This window comes from Trachypithecus francoisi, unplaced genomic scaffold (assembly GCF_009764315.1).
Source record: "Trachypithecus francoisi isolate TF-2019V2 unplaced genomic scaffold, Tfra_2.0 Contig00138_ERROPOS256418+, whole genome shotgun sequence".
Classification (NCBI taxonomy): domain Eukaryota; kingdom Metazoa; phylum Chordata; class Mammalia; order Primates; family Cercopithecidae; genus Trachypithecus; species Trachypithecus francoisi.
This window is the reverse complement of record NW_022680487.1, coordinates 184,119-208,745: the sequence shown is the minus strand read 5'-3', so window position 1 is coordinate 208,745 and position 24,627 is coordinate 184,119. Positions and strand designations below refer to the sequence as shown.

Below are 24,627 nucleotides of genomic sequence, written 5' to 3'. Positions count from 1 at the left end.
CAATGAATCCAGGAGTTGGTTTTTTGAAAAGATCAACAAAATTGACAGACCGCTAGCAAGACTAATAAAGAAGAAAGAGAGAGGAATCAAATAGACGCAATAAAAAATGATAAAGGGATATCACCACCGACCCCACAGAAATACAAACTACCATCAGAGAATACTATAAACACCTCTACGCAAATCAACTAGAAAATCTAGAAGAAATGGATAATTTCCTGGACACTTACACTCTCCCAAGACTAAACCAGAAGAAGTTGAATCCCTGAATAGACCAATAGCAGGCTCTGAAATTGAGGCAATAATTAATAGCCTACCCACAAAAAAAGTCCAGGACCAGATGGATTCACAGCTGAATTCTACCAGAGGTACAAGGAGGAGCTGGTACCATTCCTTCTGAAACTATTCCAATCAATAGAAAAAGAGGGAATCCTCCCTAACTCTTTTTATGAGGCCAACATCATCCTGATACCAAGCCTGGCAGAGACACAACAAAAAAAGAGAATTTTAGACCAATATCCCTGATGAACATCGATGCAAAAATCCTCAATAAAATACTGGCAAACCGGATTCAGCAGCACATCAAAAAGCTTATCCACCATGATCAAGTGGGCTTCATCCCTGGGATGCAAGGCTGGTTCAACATTCGCAAATCAATAAACGTAATCCAGCATATAAACAGAACCAAAGACAAGAACCACATGATTATCTCAATAGATGCAGAAAAGGCTTTTGACAAAATTCAACAGCCCTTCATGCTAAAAACGCTCAATAAATTCGGTATTGATGGAACGTACCTCAAAATAATAAGAGCTATTTATGACAAACCCACAGCTAATATCATACTGAATGGGCAAAAACTGGAAAAATTCCCTTTGAAAACTGGCACAAGACAGGGATGCCCTCTCTCACCACTCCTATTCAACATAGTGTTGGAAGTTCTGGCTAGGGCAATCAGGCAAGAGAAAGAAATCAAGGGTATTCAGTTAGGAAAAGAAGAAGTCAAATTGTCCCTGTTTGCAGATGACATGATTGTATATTTAGAAAACCCCATCGTCTCAGCCCAAAATCTCCTTAAGCTGATAAGCAACTTCAGCAAAGTCTCAGGATACAAAATTAATGTGCAAAAATCACAAGCATTCTTATACACCAGTAACAGACAAACAGAGAGCCAAATCATGAATGAACTTCCATTCACAATTGCTTCAAAGAGAATAAAATACCTAGGAATCCAACTTACAAGGGATGTAAAGGACCTCTTCAAGGAGAACTACAAACCACTGCTCAGTGAAATCAAAGAGGACACAAACAAATGGAAGAACATACCATGCTCATGGATAGGAAGAATCAATATCGTGAAAATGGCCATACTGCCCAAGGTTATTTATAGATTCAATGCCATCCCCATCAAGCTACCAATGACTTTCTTCACAGAATTGGAAAAAACTGCTTTAAAGTTCATATGGAACCAAAAAGAGCCCGCATTGCCAAGACAATCCTAAGTCAAAAGGACAAAGCTGGAGGCGTCACGCTACCTGACTTCAAACTATACTACAAGGCTACAGTAACCAAAACAGCATGGTACTGGTACCAAAACAGAGATATAGACCAATGGAACAGAACAGAGTCCTCAGAAATAATACCACACATCTACAGCCATCTGATCTTTGACAAACCTGAGAGAAACAAGAAATGGGGAAAGGATTCCCTATTTAATAAATGGTGCTGGGAAAATTGGCTAGCCATAAGTAGAAAGCTGAAACTGGATCCTTTCCTTACCCCTTATACGAAGATTAATTCAAGATGGATTAGAGACTTAAATGTTAGACCTAATACCATAAAAACCCTAGAAGAAAATCTAGGTAGTACCATTCAGGACATAGGCATGGGCAAGGACTTCATGTCTAAAACACCAAAAGCAACGGCAGCAAAAGCCAAAATTGACAAATGGGATCTAATTAAACTAAAGAGCTTCTGCACAGCAAAAGAAACTACCATCAGAGTGAACAGGCAACCTACAGAATGGGAGAAAATTTTTGCAATCTACTCATCTGACAAAGGGCTAATATCCAGAATCTACAAAGAACTCAAACAAATATACAAGAAAAAAACAACAACCCCATCAAAAGTGGGCAAAGATATGAACAGACATTTCTCAAAAGAAGACATTCATACAGCCAACAGACACATGAAAAAATGCTCATCATCACTCGCCATCAGAGAAATGCAAATCAAAACCACAATGAGATACCATCTCACACCAGTTAGAATGGCAATCATTAAAAGTCAGGAAACAACAGGTGTTGGAGAGGATGTGGAGAAATAGGAACACTTTTACACTGTTGGTGGGATTGTAAACTAGTTCAACCATTATGGAAAACAGTATGGCAATTCCTCAAGGATCTAGAACTAGATGTACCATATGACCCAGCCATCCCACTACTGGGTATATACCCAAAGGATTATAATTATTCTACTACAAAGACACATGCACACGTATGTTTATTGCGGCACTATTCACAATAGCAAAGACTTGGAATCAACCCAAATGTCCATCTGTGACAGACTGGATTAAGAAAATGTGGCACATATACACCATGGAATACTATGCAGCCATAAAAAAGGATGAGTTTGCGTCCTTTGTAGGGACATGGATGCAGCTGGAAACCATCATTCTTAGCAAACTATCACAAGAACAGAAAACCAAACACCGCATGTTCTCACTCATAGGTGGGAACTGAACAATGAGATCACTTGGACTCGGGAAGGGGAACATCACACACTGGGGCCTATCATGGGGAGGGGGGAGGGGGGAGGGATTGCATTGGGAGTTATAAATGATATAAATGATGAATTGATGGGTGCTGACGAGTTGATGGGTGCAGCACACCAACATGGCACAAGTATACATATGTAACAAACCTGCACGTTATGCACATGTACCCTAGAACTTAAAGTATAATAAAAAAAAAAAAAAAAGAAAATAGGGCCTTTGCAGATATAATTAGTTAAGGACCTGCAGATAAAATTATCCTGAATTGAGGGTATGGCCCTAAATCCAATGACCGGTGTCTGTATAAGAAAAGGAGATGACATAGAACAGAGGGAAGATAGCCTTGTGAAGATAGAGACAAACACCGAGGCACCAGAGCTGAAAAGGCAAGAAAGGATGTTTCTGGAACCACCCAGGCAAAGGCAGCCCTGTCAACACGTTTATTTTAAACATCTGATTTCCCAAACTATGAAAGAGTACATTTCTCTTGTTTAAAAATCACATTTGTGGTCATTTGTTATGGCTGCTCTAGAAAACTAATAAATGGAGATTACAGGATCATTTAGAAAACGGGCCAGCTAATTACAAAATTCAGCAGAACTCTTAGAAAACCATGGTTTATGATCTTTTCATAATGAGACATTTAAAATACCGATGAAAAGACCTAAAGAAAAAAAAATTCTACCATAGAGCTCAACTGTTTTGCTTTTATAACTTTCACAATCTGTTAAAAATATAAAGATAACGTAGATTTTGTAAACTACAGGTTTCAATTCAAGATCAAATGCATGCCCCAATATAAAATATCTCCATTCCAGCTAACCTATGTGTAATGAATTATGATACAGGTATACATAGATATTTTGGGGAACACTGAATCTTCAATGTTTGTGAAAAAGAAACAGCTGCTAAGTGTAAAGAGTGGAAATAAACACAGTTTACATGAAACTGGGCATTCACTGATTTTGAGAATCAGGAGTTCACTCAAACAAACAAAAAAATGTATGAGTAAACAGATTCACTCCTTTTTAATTAGCTTGCATTTTGCAATTTGGAGCCAAAATCCTGCAACGGCTAATTGTCCATAAAGTGCTTATTGTCTGGTAGATACTAGGGAGAGAAAGGTAGTATGAGCTATGATCACAGCCCTCAAGGACCTTAGAAACTGGTGTCAGGAAGCACACCTACAATCCCAGCATTTTGGGAGGCTGAGGCCGGTGGATCACCTGAGCCCAGGAGTTCATGACCGGCCTGGGCAACACGGTGAAAACCCCTCTCTAAACAAATATAAAAATTAGCTGGGCATGGTGGTACATGTCTGTAGTCCCAGCTTCTCAGGAGGGTGAGATAAGAGGATGGATTGAGCCCAAGAGGTTGGGATTTCAGTGAGCTGTGATCATGACACTGCACTCCAACCTATCTGAGAGAGCGAAACCCATCTTTAAAATAAAATAAAAACAAATCAATTTAAAAAAGTGAACATCCTGGCCAGGCACAGTGACTCATGCCTGTAATGCAAGCACTTTGGGAGGCCAAGGCGAGCGGATCACGAGGTCAGGAGATCGACACCATCCTGGCCAACATGGTGAAACACCATCTCTAGTAAAATACAAAAAAAAATTAGCCAGGGCATGGTGGTGCGGGCCTGTAGTCCCAGCTACTTGGGAGGCTGAGGCAAGGGAATCGCCTGAACCCGGGAGGCGGGGGTTGCAGTGAGCCGAGATCGCGCCATTGCCCGGCAGCCTGGCAACAGAGCAAGACTCCATCTCAAAAAAAAAAAAAAAAAAGTGAGGATCTTAAGATGAGAACTTACCCCGGTTCACCTGGATGAATCCAGGTAATCATAATGTTTGTTTGTTTGTTTTTTAAGATGGAGGGTTAGAAACAGAGAATGAGATCTAAGATATGTAGCCAGTTTTCAAAAGAAGACAAACAGACAGACCAAGGAAATGGATTCTCTCTTCGAATGCCAACACATTTGGGACTTTTAGCACCCAGAACTGTGAGATAATAAATCTGCATTGCTTTTAATTCCCTAGAGTTAACATTAGCGTTATAACAAGTTGTGATAACTTGTTACAGCAGCAATAGGAAAGAAACAAACACAGATAGAAAGTAAGGGATTTTTTCATGAAGGAGAGAGTCATCCAGAACTCCAAATGGTTCTGGAAAATCAAAATCAAAATTTAAAATTTTCCAGCAAATTGAACCCTGAGAGTGCAGAGTGCAAGGCACTAATGGAACTGATAAGTAGTTTCATGGAGTAGAAAGGGCTAAATTCTGATCGAAATGGGTTCAAGAGAGAGAAACAAGAAAAACAGTGCACCCAGACAGGATGTTAACGTTTTTGTTGTTTTGAGGGCATGGGGGCCATTATTTTGCCTACTACAGTGTCGAGAATACTTCAACCTCTCAATTTTCTTGCTACCATAGTAGATGCACTCTCCTTATTGTTTTTCATCTTTCCACACTCTAAATATTGGAGGGTTGAAGGCTCTGGGTCTTAGAACTTTTCTGCACACTCTCTCACATAGAAATCTTGTTCAGTTTCTTGGACTTTAGATACAGAATGCAATGACATGCAGCTTGGCCCTCTCCCCTAAACTCCAGACTCACATCTATCTGCCCACTCTCTTTGTCTGTCTGATGATTACTACAGCATTCAAATTTAATATGCCCAACCTTGATCTCCTCATCTCCTAAACTTATTCCTCCTATGGTCTATTTCTTTTCTTTCTTTTTTTTTTTTTTTTTTTTTTGAGATGGAGTTTCACTCTTGTTGCCCAGGCTGGAGAGCAGTGGTGCGATCTTGGCTCACTGCAACCTCCGCCTCCTGGGTTCAAGCGATTCTCCCACCTCAGCCTCCCGAGTAGCTGGGATTACAGGCACCCGCCACCATGGCTGGCTAATTTTTGTATTTTTAGTAGAGACGGGATTTCACCATGTTGGCCAGGCTGGTATTGAACTCCTGACCTCAGGTGATCCACCGTCTCAGCCTCCCAAAGTGCTGGGATTATAGGTGTGAGCCATCACACCTGGCCATATGGCCTATTTCTTGTTCTCAAAGTATACCTCTAATTGGCCAATATTGTCCTGGAATCTTCTCGTTCTCTGCCACCCTGTATCCAATCTATCAACAAATCCTGTTGGATCTGCAAGACATTCAGAACAACCTTTTTCTTTTCTTTCTTTTTTTTTTTTTTCTTTGCATTCTCACTGGTACTGCCTTGGTTTAAGCTAGTATTATTTGGTTTTAATTTAGTCCCTAGGAAAATTACTTTGCACCTCTATGTTTTATTCTCTAGGGTTCATTTCCATAAAGCTAATAACTTATTAACCTTGGATTGGACAAAAATAAGACAATTCTACTAGAACACAGCACATCTGTTTTTGTATCACTGCTGTCGTGCATGTACATATGTGCATATTCATGCTTCTTGTAGAACTGCCTGTGCTATTACAGGCTTGTAGGCAAATGTCAGGGGAAAAAAAGCTGCAGGCCAGAATATGTATAGTAGTCTTACTTTTTTAAAACTTTATGAGTAATTTGTGGGGTACTTGAGATGCTTTGGTACAGGCATGCAGTGCATAATAATCACATAGTCTTTAAACATCCCGCTCAGATTGCCTTTTAGAGATTTTTCCATTATCCTACTCGAAAGGACTAATTTCCTTGAATATATGCAGATACTGACAGAATTATCACCAGAACCCTAATTCCAATGTAGTTGAATTTGGCTCTCAATTTCAATGCTTATCCCTGGAACTTTCCATCATCCCTTGGGATACTCATCATACTCTTATTTTCATTTAGAGCACAACTTACGTCCTTCTGTCCCCAAGGAGAAAGAGGGCACGTCATCCTCATCAACTAAAACTGATCAACCTTTCACATACTGATGAGAAGCAAAATGAAGAAAACAGGCTGAAGAGAGAAAGGGATGGTGTCTTTTAGAATTAAGAATCTTAAGAGACTGTTTTGAATGCAAAACTTTCAAATCCAGAACATTTTTAAGGCCTATTCTCTGTGACTACTAACTCATGCTCAAATGACATTCTACATTCAATTAACTGGGAATTATATATTGATGGAATAGATTCTTCTGTGAGTTTTGTTTGAATATTTTGACTTCTAAATATGGTTCTGCATGTAAAAATAAAATTTCAGCTTCTTTAAAGAAATCCTGAATCGTTTATAAATAAATCAAGGAGAGTCTCCACAGCATGACAGAGGCCAGATGATACTTTTGTGTATTTGGGATTGGAAAAAATAAGTCTTTGAAGAGAAATCTGCACTCCCATGTTCACTGCAGCACTAATCACAACAGCTGAAATATGGAATCAACTGAATGTCCATCATTAGATGAATGATACAAAAAATGGTGCTTATACACATAAGGAACTATTATTTTACCTCAAAAAAAGGAAAGAAATTGTGTCATTCAGGATTACATGGATGAACCAGAGGACATTATGTTAAGTGATACAAGCCAGACACAGAAAGACAAATATCACATCATCTTACTTACATGTGGAATCTAAAAAAGTCAAGCTTACAGAAGCAGAGAGTGGAATGTTCTCTTACAGAACTTGATGCTTGAGGTGGAGAGGAAAAGGGAGATGTTGGCCAAAGGTTAAAAAGTTTCAGTTAGCAGGAAAAAGTTCAAAAGATCTGTACAATATGGCAAACATAGTTGAATCACAAGGAATTGAATATGTGAACATATCTAAGAAAGTAGATTTTAAGTGTTTGCACCACAAAAACAAGGATTTGAAGTAATGCACTTGTGAATTAGCTCGATTTAGCCATTTCTCAATGGATACATATTTCAAAAACATCACTTTGTACATGATCAATGTATTCAATTTTTATTTGATGACTAAATGAATACATTAGGGATAAAAGCACTAAACAAAGAACATTCTTTTCTACCTTGTCTCCACTCCTCCCTTGATTTTCTTTTGAGTCTTTTTTAAAAATTTGAGACAGGGTTTCACTCTGTTGCTGAGACTGGAGTGCAATCACAGCACACTGCAGCCTCGACCTCCTAGGCTCAAGCAATCCTCCCACCTCAGCCTTTCAAGTAGCTGGTACACCAGGCACACATCAGTACATCTGGCTAATTTTTCTTTTTCCTTCCTTCTTTTCTCTCTCTTTCTTTCTGAGACAGGGTCTCACTATGTTGTCCAGCTGATCTTGAACTCCTGGCCTCAAGGGATCCTCCCACCTTGGCCTCCCAAAGTGCTGGGATTACAGGTGAGAGCCACTGTACCCAGCCTTCCCCTGATTTTCCTTGCCCAATAAATACCCTTCCATCTGATGTCTCGCTTGTTGTTGGGTCAGCTGAGGACCAGGGAGCCTCTTTGCTCTGCTGTTCCATCAACTCTTATGTCAATGGCATCTTCCTGGTGAGAGAGTCCTTATCCCACTGCAGTCACCCCCATCTCTGCTCCATTTGCCTCTGAGGTCCTAAGGACAAAGCAGTCATCCTTCATTTCCCCTGATCTTCACATCCTGAATAAATCCAATGAATGCAGTGGGCTTTTGAGCCACTAGGAGGCAGAAGAGGAAAGTCCAAGCAAATGATCATTGTGAGAGCAAAAAACGTGATCCTGGTTTTGTTTGCCCCACCAAAGATCTGTCCACACCTATCAATCTGCAGTCACAACAACCATGGGATTACAGTGTTTCCAAGTGAGTATTCAATGCATCAAAACCTCATTATAAAGAAGATGACGATGAAAAACAAGACATTGTGGGTTTTTTTTTTTTTTTTCAAAGTGTCTTGGTTTTTCTTTATCTGATAATTTTTGGATTAGAGGTTGCCCTGTCTCTTCTCCAATGTGTTCATTCTATTACTGTGTTATCTACAGCATGGACCCCTGCCAACTCCCCAGGCTGGCTTTACCGATAACATCTGCCACCCAACCCACAAAGAGTCTTATTCTAAAGGCTCCCATTCTTTCTTCCACCTTTTGCTACTTCCTGGGTTTGAGTGCTCACACACACCATTCATCTTGTCTCAGGATTTCACTTTCTCACCCTTCTCTCATGCTTCTTTCACGTCTTTACTTTTGTTTATGTATTTCTCACTAAGTGCAATGCTTAACTTTCCTTTCTCTTCATTTAAACTTTTTGCAGTGTTTTGTTTTAGTAATGCCTGGGTCCTCTTTTCAGACAGAGAGAGGGAATTCTTCCAGTCAAAGTCAGCCATTTAGAGATATCAAATCAGGGGGAATCTGAGACATTCTGGTTAGAGGAAGAGAGGAAAGGTATGCTAATGAAACCAGGAGAGTGGCATCAAGGTGTGTTGACTCTCCAAAAAGGAAATTATGCTTTCTTTTTTAGCATATATGCTTATGAAGTTTTGATTTGATATAAAAGATGTGTTCCATTTATCATTTCAAATAAAATCCTTCATAAAGCATTAAAAAGAAAAGAAACATTGTTAGAAAAAAGAAATAAAATGGCAAATGTACCAAAAATAGAGCAACTCCTCTAACTTCCAAAGAGGAGAAGAACTTACAGGCCATTTATAAGATATCTTGACATTTTTCAGCAGATGTGCTTCAGGGAAATTATAGTGACCCATTGAATTCCCGCTAATGTCAGATGCATGTCACATAAATGCAAATCCATGGAATTCGGCTGTAACTCTTGGGTAGAACGTATTAGTCCTCTCTTCTAATGATTTCCAGGCTTCTTTTGTTGAGTGGAATATTATACGGCTCACACACATCACAAAACTATAAAGGTGAGACGACTGGCTGATGTTGCAAGAATGCTTCAGAGCTCAGCCCACCCTTCCTCAATTTCAGAGGAAAACCCTACAAAGACCAGAACAGGGAAAGCGAACACATTATTAGGCTGAGCGAATGCATATGGGTTAAGTCACCCAAATTATGACTACAAATGCTGTTTCTGCTATGTACGTCGGTTGCTTTTATATCAAACCATTTCTGTCTTATATTCAGCTATGCTCCAAAGCGCCTAATAGGTTTATTCAATGAATGGTCTTAAAGAGAAAGACAACTTCAGGAGACCATGATGCAACCTACCCTAAGATGACAATTTTCAGGATAGCTATAATATCTGAAAAATTGTAAGAAATGCACCGAAATGATCATTTGACTCAATTTATGCACACGAGACAGCAAGCAGGTTATGACATGGGAACTGGGGGTTGGACATCAAATTTGCTGATGAAGCACTAGTTCTACAGCACTGAAGAGTTTTGATGTGACAAATGCCATTGCTGTGGCTAATGCTACCATCAACGTGAACCAAAGCAAACCAGTATTGATTGAATGGAAATCAACCAGCCTTCAAGGATCCACTCTGAGGAACTTAAAAATACACTGTAAGCATCTTATCACAATTGTGTATCTTGATCAGCAGTAAGAACTTTTTTTGCATAATGATCAAAGCTACATCTGATGCTAAAGTGATATTCAATTTCTTCACTCATTCCACGGTTTACTACTAATTCATACTTGACATTAATTAAGAAGATTCTGGATGCATTCTGAGTGGCAAGTCAGAGCTCTGGCTTCAGGTAGACCTGGGTTTCAGTCCCTGCTCTGACTGCTGGAAGGTATGATGCTATGAGCAAATCCCATCACCTCAAAGCCTTCATCTCCTCATAGGTAGGACACAACGTTAACTCCGCCAAGGGAGTTTATGAAGATTAAATGAACTAATATCCGCCAGTCACACAGAGGCACACAATGAGTTGATGTTATATAGTTGGAACTCTTTCGAAGCAACAATTAATTTCAGCATACACAAAACATGAAGTCATAGGATGACCAAAAAGGTGATAGTATCATGTGAGCTAAATGGAAATACATATTTAAATGGAGGCAGATGAAATCCAGTACAGGTGCAGACTTGCACTTGGAGACAATTGGAAGGGGGAAGGTAAGAATAAGTTCCAGGTGTTTCCATCAAAATTTATGAGCAAGATGCATTCTCTTTTACATTGAAGGTTGTTGGACTATCATGAATGAGAAAGAAAAAAAAAAAAAAACAGATTTGGGAGAACTCAAGTTATAGTAAAGTAAGGGGCTAAGATGGAGAGAAGAGTATTTACTGATTGAGTAATGGCCTTACAAGAATTCAGATTTATCAGATTATCCTCTGCAGTTTCTGTCTGGAGGTGACTGTTCTGAAAGTTTATTACCTGGATTAATGTCTAATCTTCTTAGGGGTAAATGATATGTATGGATATTGTGAGGTGAATGGGTGATAGCGCATAGGTACTCAAGTGGGTAGGTGAGACCAGGCAAAGGCCCGGCATGTACAGCTCAGCAAGGATTTTGCTGGCTTCTGAGCAGATAGGAACACCATACACCCTGGGAATGACTAAGCAGAGAGGTACTGGTGAACTTCAGCTTCTCCAAATTCTTGAATATACATGTCAGAGATGTTTGAACCATCTTGAATAGGAGCTGGGTAACGTAAGGCTGGGACCTACTGGGCTGCATTCCCAGGAGGTTAGGCATTCTTAGTCACAGGATGAGCTAGGAGGTCAGCACAAGATATAGGGCACAAAGACCTTGTTGATAAAAGGATTCGGTAAAAAAGCCCGCCAAAACCCACCAAAATCAAGATGGCAACTAGAGTGATATCTGGTCGTCCTCACTACTCATTATACGCTAATTATAATGCATTAGCATGCTAAAAGACCCTCCCACAAGCACCATGACAGTTTACAAATGCCATGACAATGTCAGGAAGTTACCCTATATGGTCTAAAAAGGGGAGGAACCCTTTTTAGGAGTTGCCACCCCTTTCCTGGAAATCTCATGAATAATCAACCCCTTATTTAGCATATAATCAAGAAATAATCATAAAAATAGCCAACCAGCAGCCCTCGGGGCTGCTCTGCTTATGGAGCAGTCATTCTTTATTCCTTTACTTTCCTAACAAACTTACTTTCACTTTACAGATTTGCCTCCAATCTTTCTTGCACAAGACCCAAGAACCCTCTCTTAGGGTCTGGATTAGGATCCCTTTCTGGTAACATATACGCCTTTCTAGTGACAAGGGTGTACAACAGAACACATAAGAAATCTGTTTACAGAAGTGCAGCTTCTTTAAAAACAAACTGAACACCAATTCAATCAGAAGACATTTCATGTAGATATAAATAATTACTTTATAGCTATGATGATACGTCTCAATTTGCCTGGAACAATCCCATTTTATTGATAGCACATGAGCAACTGTCAAACATGTCCTGGATTGGATCATAAATTGCATGGCCAATGGCTAGCAAGACTGTATAGCACACTTCTGATTATTAAAAAAATAGCAAACATAATGATCTTCTGATTTATTTCATATCTAGGAGTGTCTTGTAATGATTTTTTAAATTAACATGGTTCAGTCTGGATGCCAATATTTGATAGATATTAGCCATTACAGATTGGGTCAGCTACAATTCTTACTGTGGATAAACAGCAGTATCAATACAATGTGTAATGATATCAATAACACTAGAAATTGTAGTGTGACTGGGTATAATGGTTGCTGCTGAGAGCCTACGAAACTTCATCTACATGAGTCCATTAAACCTTTTTTAAAAGGTTATTTTTGGGCCGGGTGCAGTGGCTCACGCCTGTAATCCCAGCAATTTGGGGGGCCGAGGCGGGTGGATCTCCTCAGGTCAGGAGTTCGAGACCAGCCTGACCAAATGGCAAAACCCTGTCTCTACTAAAAATACGAAAATTAGCGGGACGTGGTGGCGGGCGCCTGTAATCCCAGCTATTGTGGAGGCTGAGGCAGGAGAATCGCTTGGACCCAGGAGGCGGAGATTGCAGTGAGCACTCCAGCCTGGGCAATAAGAGCAAGACTCCATCTCAAATAAATAAATAAATAAGTTTTTTTTATTGACAAGTAATTGTACAGATTATATATTAATGAGGTATTTTGAACCATGGAACTTTTATTCTGTACAACAACCTTGCAAGGGAGAGACCACTGCCAGTACTACACCTAAGGAAAGAGTCTCAGGAAACGCTAGCTGACTTTCTCACGGTGGAGGTAGAGGAAAGATGTTAGCTCCTGTCTGTCTCCAGCTGCAATCTACATTCTTTCCAAAGCCAGCATTCCGCTTCTATTATGGGCATGTTTCATCTTTTTAATCCTCTCTTTTGGGTAACAGAAAATAGCATTTGTTATTCCATAAAAAAAAATCTTAAAACAATATTTTTCCATTCCTCAAGTAGGAAGATAACGTTTATGCATTTATGACTTTTATTGGAAGAAAAATAACTCAAAGAGTATTTCAACCTTTTGCCTAAAATTGTATCTACTTGTATGAAATGCACTCACTGAAATGATCATTGCAGCGCCTGCTGTGTATTTTATTTGCTCATCTTTTTAAATATCTGGATGCCAAAGGTTTAAAAACATTTTTTCAAGACCGATAATAGGAGTTTCCTGCAAGCAAAAAGTAAATGCCGCCTAGCCATTTTCAAGAGGACAGTAGTAAATGCAAGATCCATGATAAAAAACCAACGCAGTCACATTTTAAAGTCTCTATCGTCCTGTAAAATCAGCAAACTTGGCACATTTCATTCCATCAAATGAAAGGGGGTCTGTAGTATGCTTGGCTGTTCCACACTAGCTCATTGGAGGAATGTAAATAGACCGGCACAGAGATGCTAAATCGCTTCTTTTATTTCTTCCCCACCAATTTTACAGCTCTCTGTTATCTCATGACTTTTAAAAACTCTCCATAACAAAAAGTAGACTTACAATTTTTCAATTAGTTTTTCTTTCCTCTAAAAAAACTGTGTATAATTTCCAGGCTAATTTGCAAGATGTGCAATTGATTCACAAAGGGACAAAACTGATGAAAAATCATAGTGTAGAGTTGCTTGATACAACTGAGCTTTAGGGGGAAAAGGAGATCAATTTCTTTTGAAATTCAATCTTATCAGACACATCAATCCATCACACATGCAACAGAATATTCTGTGATTCCAGCAAAGCAAGAATTTTCTCGATGCCCACTGCTTCCTTCAGAAAAGGATGCCCAAGCTTTCTTCCATGTGGCCGTGCTACAGGCAGTGCACACACTGCTCCCTTTGAAGAAGGCCTGTGCAGTACCCTCACACGTACTTTCCTCCTTCCACCTCTTTGTCAGAATGGACCTTTTGTAAAACATCAAGAAGCACAATTTCCTGTTTCCAGCACTAGTAGTCAAAGCAACTATCCAGCGCCTCTGAAAAATATTCAGTGAAGCATGCAATTATCGCTATGCAAAGGTTCAGAGACCTTCTTCTGCCAAGATGTGGCTCACAGAAAACTACAAAAATATAGGAAATAAAGCCAACGATATAATAAGTTTTTTGACACTAAAAGGTTTTTTGGTGGTGTTTATTTTCTTCAACGCAGAAACCAGTCTGGAACCTTGAGTTCTTTATCAACGTTTCAAAAGACACAACTTTAGCAACACCTGTGACTGACCTGCATTTCAAAGTAATAAATGCATTTCTCCTAGGGTTTCTTATACCACCTCTTAGGGTTTCTCAGCAGTTCACCACCTCTTAGGGCTTCTTACAGGTTAACGTTTTCACATAGGGAAAAAAAAAAAAACTCAGAATGAAATGAAGTCATCTGATTGAAAATAAAATATTCTTGGCAATATTTAACTATTTGAAGAAAACATTTTTAGTCGTATTTCTTGTCTGACAGCCCTCCTTTGGTCCATTTTATTTTGTTTTTTATTTTAAATATTTTATTGTTTATTTATTTTATTGATTTCTTTTTTTTTTTTGAGAAAAATCTCGCTCCGTTGCCCAAGCTGGAGTGCAGTGGTGCTATCTCTGCTCATCGCAACGTCGGCCCCCTGGGTTCCAGAGATTCTCCTGCCTCAGCCCCCTGAGTAGCTAGGATTACAGGCACCCGCCATCAGGCTCGGTTCATCTTTGTATTTTTAGTAGAGAGTGGGTTTCACCACTTTGGCCAGGCTGTTTTCGAACTCCTGACCTCAAGTGATCTGCCTGCGTGGGCTTCCCAAAGTGCTGGGATTATAGGCGAGAGCTACCACGCCTGACCTCCATTTTATTTTGTATTTCATATTGTATCATAATCACACTGCAACCAATATACACATCTCTCTCATGGCTAACTTGTTAAAAATTTTATTTTCTACACCACTTCAATGCATTTTTGCCCGGAAAACAAATGTTTTTACATAGATCTAGGAATATTATTTGCAAACTAACCAACACCAGGAAAGGCCATCTCAGAAGGTACTGAAATCTTACCCTGAAGATGTATAATTTTCCAACCTACAATTAAAAGAAGATGAATGATGGTCGGGCGCGGTGGCTCACGCCTGTAATCCCAGCACTTTGGGAGGCTGAGGCGGGCGACCACGAGGTCAGGAGTTTGAGACCACCCTGGCCAATATGGTGAAACCCCGTGTCTATTAAAAATACAAAAATTAGCTGGGCGTGGTGGCACGAGCCTGTAGTCCCAGCTACTTGGGACGCTGAGGCAGAAGAATCACTTGAACCCGGGAGGCAGATGTTGCAGAGGTTGCACTGAGCCGAGATCACACCACTGCACTCCAGCCTGGGCGACAGAGTGAGACTCCGTCTCCAAGAAAAAAAAAAAAAAGAAAGAAAAGCAATGAAATATCAAAACAAGGAGGAACTAAATTTGAATTTCCATGTATTTAGCCTTTAATCACAGATCATCAATGGAACAAAAGTCAACTAACAGCTAAGTTTCCTTGCATGCAAATGCAATGGACCCAAAACAACAGATCTTCCAAAGGCTCAACATAATCAGTTAGAGAATTGGATAAAATCTTTTCCTCCACACAATATACTGATTCATAGAATGACACAACCAGAAAAGAAAGCTAAGATCTATGGCCATTCCCAACCATGATATCACCAAATATGTGTTCATTGTACAGGTCTATGTAGACAAACATATATTCATTGAACTCCACGGGAGAAACATACTTTATATAAAATTTCATTTCATCTTGAAGATCCTAAAGTCTGCATTGTTTTGAGGAGGGATTCAGGTTCCACAAAATAAAATTATTGGATCAGAAACTGCAAGCTAAAAAATAATAATAAAACAATAAAATGACCATGTTGCACGAAGGTAGTAAAAGGAGGAAACATACCTGATCACATAAAGTAAATACCGTAAAGTGGAATTAACCAGGAACTGGAATAACAGGATTCAAATCTACGAGCCCCGTCAAAATAAGAAGTGGACCTTTCATGTTTCCTGTTGTTCAGTCATTCACATGATGAAATCACTTACCTAGTATTCCCAGACGGTAGTTAATAGTGATCACGATGACATTTCCGTAGCTGGCCAAAATGCTGCCGTCAATCATGTTGCCAGTGCCCTCCATGTAAGATCCCCCATGGATATAGACCATAACCGGCTTCTTACTGTTCTGATCATGAATATCTGGAAAAAAAAGCCAAGTAAGGAAACACAATAAAGAATCACACTGACTCACCAATGCCCAATTAAGAACAAAGGAGATTCACTGATTTCCCTATTTTGACTTGAATTAAGCACATTTATTTTTATGGATGATATGACCCTTGATAAGAGTTTCTAAGGAAAATGATCAATGCTATTACGTTTTCTATTTATGGAAATGGTATTTTAAGAAGCATACAGACATTTGGCATCCTCTGCTCATGTAAGCTTCTATATATATCTAAAGCACTAAAAGAAATGGTTTTAGGTAAAGTACACATTTCCTAAATTTGCTCAAACCCTAAAATGTGATTTAAATTGAATAAACACATGGGATCCTTGACAAAATATATTTTATCTTCTAATTAAGTATAAAAGCAACTTCAAAATTATAATTAATTTTAATATAGTTGCATCTTAATTCGCAGGTGAGTGTACAGATTCATGTTCAATGTAACAATAAAAACGTAGCAGTAGTAGTGAAGCTATCAACTATCAGTAAGGGACAGATAATGACAAGAAAGCAAAATCAACAGTTAAAAACTATTAACAGAACAGAAATAAGGAAAAAAATGGAAAGATGTCCAAGCAAATGTCTTTGTTCCAGTGATTACAGTAACATACTAACATACTTAAGTGACAAAAATAAAAGAGATGTAATAAAAAATGGCAAAATAATCCGAATTATTTGAATGCTTTGTATTTTCACAGGGACTATAAACTCCCATTGTGACTTGCAACCAAGGATTCCTCTTAATAATTTACTTTATTATTTAAATTAACAATGATGTAAAAACAATGATCTGTGATGACAGGAAGCTGGGGACCATCTGTAGGGCCTGCTTTGTGAAAAGTTATGATTTAATAACCTGTTTATAACATTAATCAGCCATTAGGGCTGCATTTAATCTTTAGAAGACTGACCTCACCTATAAATATTTCTGGATACAGATATGTGTGTGTGTGTGTGTGTGTGCGCGTGCACGCGCGTGTGTGTGTACAATTTAAATATCTTTGTTACTAAAAGAAAACTCAAGTATGTATGCATATTGATTTCCAATTTTTTCTTCAATAAAGTTTTTTTTTCCCTCATAATTCGCAGGGACACTTTTGAGATATCGGAAAGGAATTCTGAGGATATGAATTACCATCGTTTGGACGGTGGCTCCAATTTGAATGAATTACGATCACAATTTTCCTGGGTGTACACAGAAGACATGATATACCCACTGGTCACAGTAAAGTACACAAAACAGTGTCAAGTTACCCAAGTATTTCTTTGCAGATATTTAATCCACGGCAGAAAAGTAGCTTTTATTTCTCATATTAAATTCAAATATAAAGTAAAAACCTTCTATTAATCATTTATTCATCATACACTATGGGAAATGTCTTCTGCTATATGAATAATAAATGGCTTTTCTCCTGATCCACTGCTTCTTTCTGATTCCTAATTTGCTGTTTTGGCCTCATTTCTTTTACCATTACCAGCGGTTGTCTAGTAAATTGTGGAAAAAAGGGTAAGTAGAGATTTTGAAGGGCTGCTTTAAAGTGCTCCCTTGGAAAACATGTGAGATTAACATCTCTTACCTTTCATAAAACACAGAACAAGACTCTCTTGAACTTGTGGAAGTAATAACCAGTTGTCATATTAATAATGAAAATTAGATGGCATTTTAATGGTAATAAAGATTCACTGGGAACATTGTGAAAACAGGTCCTAATTCTAAAAGGGAAATGTATTAAAAAGAGAAGGCCAAACAGGATGCAAATTATAGCAGTATAAGGTATGAGACAACAAAAGTTTATTTCATTTTTATGTATTTGCTCAATGCTGATAAAATGTCAGGAATTCAGAAGCCCTTAACAAAGAAGGGGCTACGTGAAGCAGGTATAGATTTTGATCTTCCATGGCCATCAGAATTGAGATCTCTCAGAGAGCTACTTGAGGCAGTGACAGCCCTATGAGCTCAGTAAAATAATAATATTCAAAATGTTAAGGGAAGACTGGGCATGGAAAAGGTGTTGGCAAGATTTCTTTTCTTGGAGAACAGTTGATTTATGAAGATAAGCAAGGCGGGGAGCAACTACAAGAACTGGTCAAAAGACCCTGTCATGGACGTTGGTCTTGACCAGCAAAGATCATTCAGGACTCACTTTGGGCTTTAAATTGCCTTTCAGACAGAGACCCAAAGGTCCAGCCAGGGCCTTCATGGAGCTCCATGCATTTTGCTTCCCAGACGGGAAAAAAGTGCTTTTAGCTAATCCTATAGAGCCTTACCAATGAAGGAGGGTTTGCTTGAGTACTTTTTTTGTTGCTTCCCCTCTTTAAAAAAAAAAAAAAAATCATTTCTGGTACAGAAAGGGCAGAAAAACAGCATGCAAGTTGTCTGCATGAGTGCCTCAGACCTACCATCTTTAAAAAAACCCTTTCACTTCTGGTAGATAATGTGTTGAGCAGTTCGGTAGCCGTAAAAAGAAGAAACTTCACAGCAACAAAACATTTTAAGGAGAAAAACGTTTTCAAAAAAGCCGTGCTGTGAAAAGAATAGCTAGCTTTTTGTCCTTTTTCAGTTCTGAGATACTCTTATCTTTTTTTTTTTTTTCCTTTAAATGCTGTAAAAGGCAGTCCTGAAAGCATCAGGACTCGTTAACAACAGCATCTCGTTAAAACACTTTTTGGTGTACTTCACTGTGAGAAGATTATCAGAAATCTATGTTGGAATCAATATGTTTGTGAAGAAAAAAAAAAACTGATATTTCAGCCCCACCCAAAAAAAATTATTCTAAGGTGCTGCAGAGTTTTGCAGTTTATAAAAATAATTAAGAAGACCAAAGCTCCAAAGTAGTATATTAACTTACAAAATAACATTTGGAAGGAAGAAAATAGACTATACATGCATGTTTTAAAATTCCATTTTCTCTTCTTGTGAGCAAGCCAAAAAAAGAAAAAACAAAAAAAAATGGGCTTCTCTGTAAACAGTAGTTCATTACTCTTTTCATGTTTAGAAACAATGTTTATACTTCTCAGAGTGATTTGTTTCCTGTACATGGTAACTAGGATTAAAAATGACAGTGGTTTCTATACAAGAAGAAAATAATTAAAGAAGCACACCAAAGTGTACTAGTTTTAAATAAGGGAGAAAAAACAGATTGAAATGAAAAAAAAAAAGAGAGATAGATAGGTATAAAATCATGCATCAGGGTTGAGCTTTGAAAAAACAAAAAATACCTTCATCTTCACCACGGTCATTACTGGTTATATCATCTGCGTTTTTCTTTGTGTTGGCTCCTGGGGTCATATTGAGAAGGAAAATAAAGGGAAAAAAGAGAATTCAAAAACAACAGGTTTGCAAAAAATTCAGAAAAGAGAGAGATGCTATCCAGTAAAAGAAAAAAAAAGAATGTAACACAAAAAGTTGAAATCGGTTACATTTGGATTTCAAAAAAATGAGATAGGGAAATGCAAAATGCATATAAACATAAAGATGTCAAGAAGAACAAATTCAAAATGTTACTTGCAAAAAATATTAGATATCCTGTGAATATGCAGTTGGGGGTTAAAATGATGCTACTGCAAAAAAAAAAAAATGCTAACGTGAGTTGTTTTTAAAAAAAGAGAAATTAAATTATTAGAAAAGATATTTCCCACATTCTTTAAAGAAATGCTTATGGCGTATTCAATGGTCCTCTGATTTTAACATGTTATAATTTAAATGAATTTTTGAATTGTTATTGATACATTATGGTTAGAAATTTTCATAAGGCAAGCAAAAACACACAGTAAACATGGAAGGACTTTAATCAAAATATCATAAAATTGACATTAATTTCATGCATTAAAAACCTATAAACATGCAATCTCAAAAGTCAGAATTGTTACTAATTTAAATCACTAAGATTTACCTCTACTCTGTGTTTAGAGAAGTACTACCCATTATTCACTCTTGTTTTCTTCTATTAAAATCTACTACATGCAATAAATATTTAAGTCAGGACAAAACATTATAGACCATGTCCTATGTGTTTAAAATAGTTATTAAATATCATTTGAAAGTTAAGTCCTCTGTGTTTAAAACAGTTATTAAATATCCTTTGAAGATTATGTCCTCTGTGTTTAAAATAGTTATTAAATATTATTTGAAAGTTATTGGTACTTGAATTTGTTGAAGAAAATGAAAATCGAAGTCACCTACCTTGATCACCTAAGTAAGAACTGCATAGGAATTTTAATACAGGCACAATGCAGGAAGCGGCCCTGAAGGATGGCACAAACTAGCTTATGGTCTTTCTGCACAGAGCACCATTTTGGTTTTTATACTCTCCACATTTAAATGGTGTGAACATTTAATTTTGCTTGAATTAATTAATAGGCTCCATTGCTTCCTTTTCATAGACAGATGCAGCCCATGTGTGCATATCCCACTATCAATAATTTTAACTGTGTCAATCAATTAAAACAGCCTTTGCCTTCCTGTAGGGTTCTAGGATAAGTGGATTAAGGCAGAGGGAAAATATTGTCATCTCCAACACTTGCAAATGAAAAACACTCTTCCGTTCTACATAACTCAGAAGAGCTTAAACGTATTTTGAAACCAAGATTTGATAATGCTGTTTCCATACATCGAACAAAAGTTAAATAATGTCCATTTCATGGGGGCTTAATACCCTTTAAAACCAGACCTGGGCGGGTGTGTGGTTGTGATAGCCTTGCTGATTCACTTTCTATCTTTATAAGACTTGCCTTTTCTAGGCTTTTCACATAAATAAACTCATATAATATATGGTATTTTGTGTCTGGCTCCTTTTACTTAGCATGATGTTTTCAATGTCCTTCCATACTGTAGCATGAATCAATACTTCATTCCTTTTTTTTTTGAGACGGAGTCTCGCTCTGTCACCCAGGCTGGAGTGCAGTGGCCGGATCTCAGCTCACTGCAAGCTCTGCCTCCCGGGTTTACGCCATTCTCCTGCCTCAGCCTCCCGAGTAGCTGGGACTACAGGCGCCGCCACCTCGCCCGGCTAGTTTTTGTATTTTTAGTAGAGACAGGGTTTCACCATGTTAGCCAGGATGGTCTCGATCTCCTGACCTCGTGATCCGCCCGCCTCGGCCTCCCAAAGTGCTGGGATTACAGGCTTGAGCCACCGCGCCCGGCCTACTTCATTCCTTTTTATGGCTAAATTATTTTCCATTGTATGGGTATACCACATTTTAAAAATCCATTTATTTGTTGAGTGACATTTGGTTTATTTCTACTTGTTGATTATTACTAATAAAGCTGCTATGAACATTTATTTGTGTACTATTTTTTGCACGGATATATGTTTTCATCTCTATTGCAAAGATACGTAGGGGTGAAACTGCTGTTTCATAAGGCAAATTTATGCTTAATGTTTTAATAAACTGACAGACTATTTTCCAAATCAGCTGCAATACTTGGCATTCTCACCAACGGTGGTATAAAGGGTCTCCATTTCTCTATTACCTAGCCAAAACTTGCTAATATGTTTTTTTGTTATAACCATACTAATGGATGTCTCATTGTAGGGTTTTTTTTTTTTTCCTTTTTTTTTCAAAGTCTTGCTCTGTTGCCCAGGTTGGAGTGCAGTGGCATGATCTCGGCTCACGACAACCTCCACCTCCTGGGTTTCAGCAATTCTCATGCCACACCTTCTTGAGTAGCTGGGACTATAGGTGTGCACCACTATTCCTGACTAATTTTTGTATTCTTAGAAGACATGGGTCTTGCCCTGTTGGCCAGGTTGGTCTTGAACTCCTGGCCTCAAGCAATCCATTCACCTTGGCCTCCTAAAGTGCTGGGATTACAGCCATGAGCCACTGCACCTGGCCTCATTGTAGTTTTCATTTGCATTTAGCTAATGTCTAGTAACTAATGATGTTAAATATCTTCTCATGTACACTCTCTTTGCAGAAATGTCTATTAATTTTTGCCTATTAAAAATAATTTCTTTCCTTCTTATTATTGAATAGTAAGTGGTTTGTTTAAGTATTTTCTAGATAAAAGTCTTTTATCAGGAATATGGTTGGTAAATCTCCTTTCCCAGTTTATGGCTTGTCTTTTGGTTTTCTCAACAAATAGCACTTTATGTTCTCAATGGTGCCTTTTGAAGTGCAAAAGTTTTTAATTTTGATGAGTTTCACTTGATCAGTTCTTTTCTTTTAAGGGTTGTACTTTTGAGGTCATCTTTATGAAATCTTTCCCAATCCATGGCCCTGAAGACCTTCTCCTGTGTTTCCTAAAAGTTGCCTAAGTTTCCTAAAAGTTTAAGAGTTTTCATTCTTACATTTTCATCTGCCATTCATTTTGAGTTCATTTGGGGGTACAATAAGAGGTAAGAGTTGAAATTCATCTTTTTACATATGAATATCCAATTGTCTCAGCACCATTTATTGAAAAGACTATCATTGCCAACTTTAATTGTTTTGACACCATTGTTAAAAAATCTACTGACTACAAATTGAAGGATTTATTTCTAAGCCTTTATAATTGATGCTTGAACAACACAGGTCTGAACTGTGCAGATCCACTTATATGTGGATTTTTTCTGCCTCTGCCACCCCTGAGACTGCAAGAACAACCTCTCCTCTCCCTCCTCCTCCTCAGCCTATTCAACCTGAAGATGAGGATAAAGACCTTTAAGAAGATCCACTTCCATTTAATGAGTGGTAAATATATGTTCTCTTCCTTATGATTTTCTTAATGGTGCTTTCTTTTCTCTTAGTTTATTGTGAGAATACAGTGTATTGTATATATAACATATAAAAGATGTGATAAGTAGCTGTTTATGTTATTGGTAAGGTTTCCAGTCAACAGTAGACTATTAGTTGTTAAGTACTGGTGGGGGGTAAAAAGTTTTAAGTGAATTTTCGAATGTGCAGGGGTTCTAACCTTCGTGTTGTTCAAGGACCAACTGTAATTAATTATATTTCATTGGTCTAAATTTATACCCATGTGAGTTGCCTGCTATCTTGATTACTATAGCTTTACAGTACCTTTTAAAATAGAGAAATGGAAGCCCTCCAACTTTCTTCCCCTTTTCCAAGGTCTTTTTGATAGCTCTAGATCCTATGACTCTCCATGAAAATTTCCAAATCAGCTTGTTAGTTGCAACAAAAACTCCTGCTGAGATTTCGATAGAAATTACTCGCCAAATCCCAATTTTAAGTGAATCTTATATATCAGAGCTTGACCCAGAAACATAATTAAATACTGTCTTTCCTGTTCTACGTATATTTAATTTGTTTATCATTTCATTCCTTTCAAATAAACTGCTGCTCTATTTGTCCATGTAAATATAACTAATTAAATGCCTTTAAAACAAACCAAGTTCTCTTGAGTATCTAGTTTAGACACAACCATGGACTATGTAAATGCAGGTATTAGAAGATTCATAAAAACAATTTGTCTAGAGTTTATTCAAGAATAAACCCAGCTTGGGTTTGGTGCGCGCGCGCGCACACACACACACACACACACACACACACAAGCCCAAATAAAACCTAGGTAGGCTATGAGTTTCCTTTCTCTTCTCTATTTCCTCAAAATTCCAGAATAATATTCCTTTTCATACAACAATAAGCATCTCTTTAAAACCTCTGTGCAGAACTGGCTTTAAATATTAAAGAGAAAATTTAAATACTCCAAGCAAAAGTACAACCATTCTATTATTAAAATTTAAATATCATTTTATAAATAAAATATCTCAATGTCCCTAATCCTGAAGAATAATCCAGCTTTTTTTAACGTATTCCTCTGATGTTCCCATTTCGTGCTTTATATGTTATTTTCAAAAGTCAGTCTATTTAAAATAGCACTTTATGTTATGAATGTAAGAGAAATACTTTGTAAAGAATTTGGAAAATGATAAGGGCACAGTGGCTCATGCCTGTAATCCCAACACTTTGGGACATCGAGGTGGGCGGAGGTCAGGAGTTCCAGACCAGACTGACCAACACGGTGAAACCTCCTCTCTACAAAAATTACAAAAAATTAGCCAGACATGGTGGTGCATGCCTGTAGTCCCAGCTATTCGGGAGACTGAGGTGGCAGGATCACCTGAGCCTGGGAGGCGGAGCTTGCAGTAAGCTGAGATCGCCCTGCTGCACTCCAGCCTCGGTGAAACAGTCAGACCTTATCACAAAACAAAACCTGGAAAATGAAGGCTATTGTCAAAGTGAAAATTAACATCAAAGGAAAACATCACAGTCACATATACTGCTGTTAACATTACAAGTTGGAAAAATAATTTAAATCTGTTTTTTAATATATATTATTGCCACTTACATATCTAAATCATCATAGAAAGTCAATAGATACAAATGTGATCTTGTTATCTAAGCAAGAATCTAAGGAAATAA

General features: G+C 38.0%; 1 pseudogene across 1 annotated transcript in view; it reads right to left on the bottom strand.

Moving 5' to 3' along the window:
- Positions 1–24,627, bottom strand: part of LOC117066661 — a 264,851-nt pseudogene that overhangs the window by 136,293 nt on the left and 103,931 nt on the right. The window contains exon 2 of the transcript XR_004430446.1: positions 16,077–16,229. The product of XR_004430446.1 is annotated as a neuroligin-4, X-linked-like (transcript). The remainder of the gene's footprint in view (positions 1–16,076; positions 16,230–24,627) is intronic.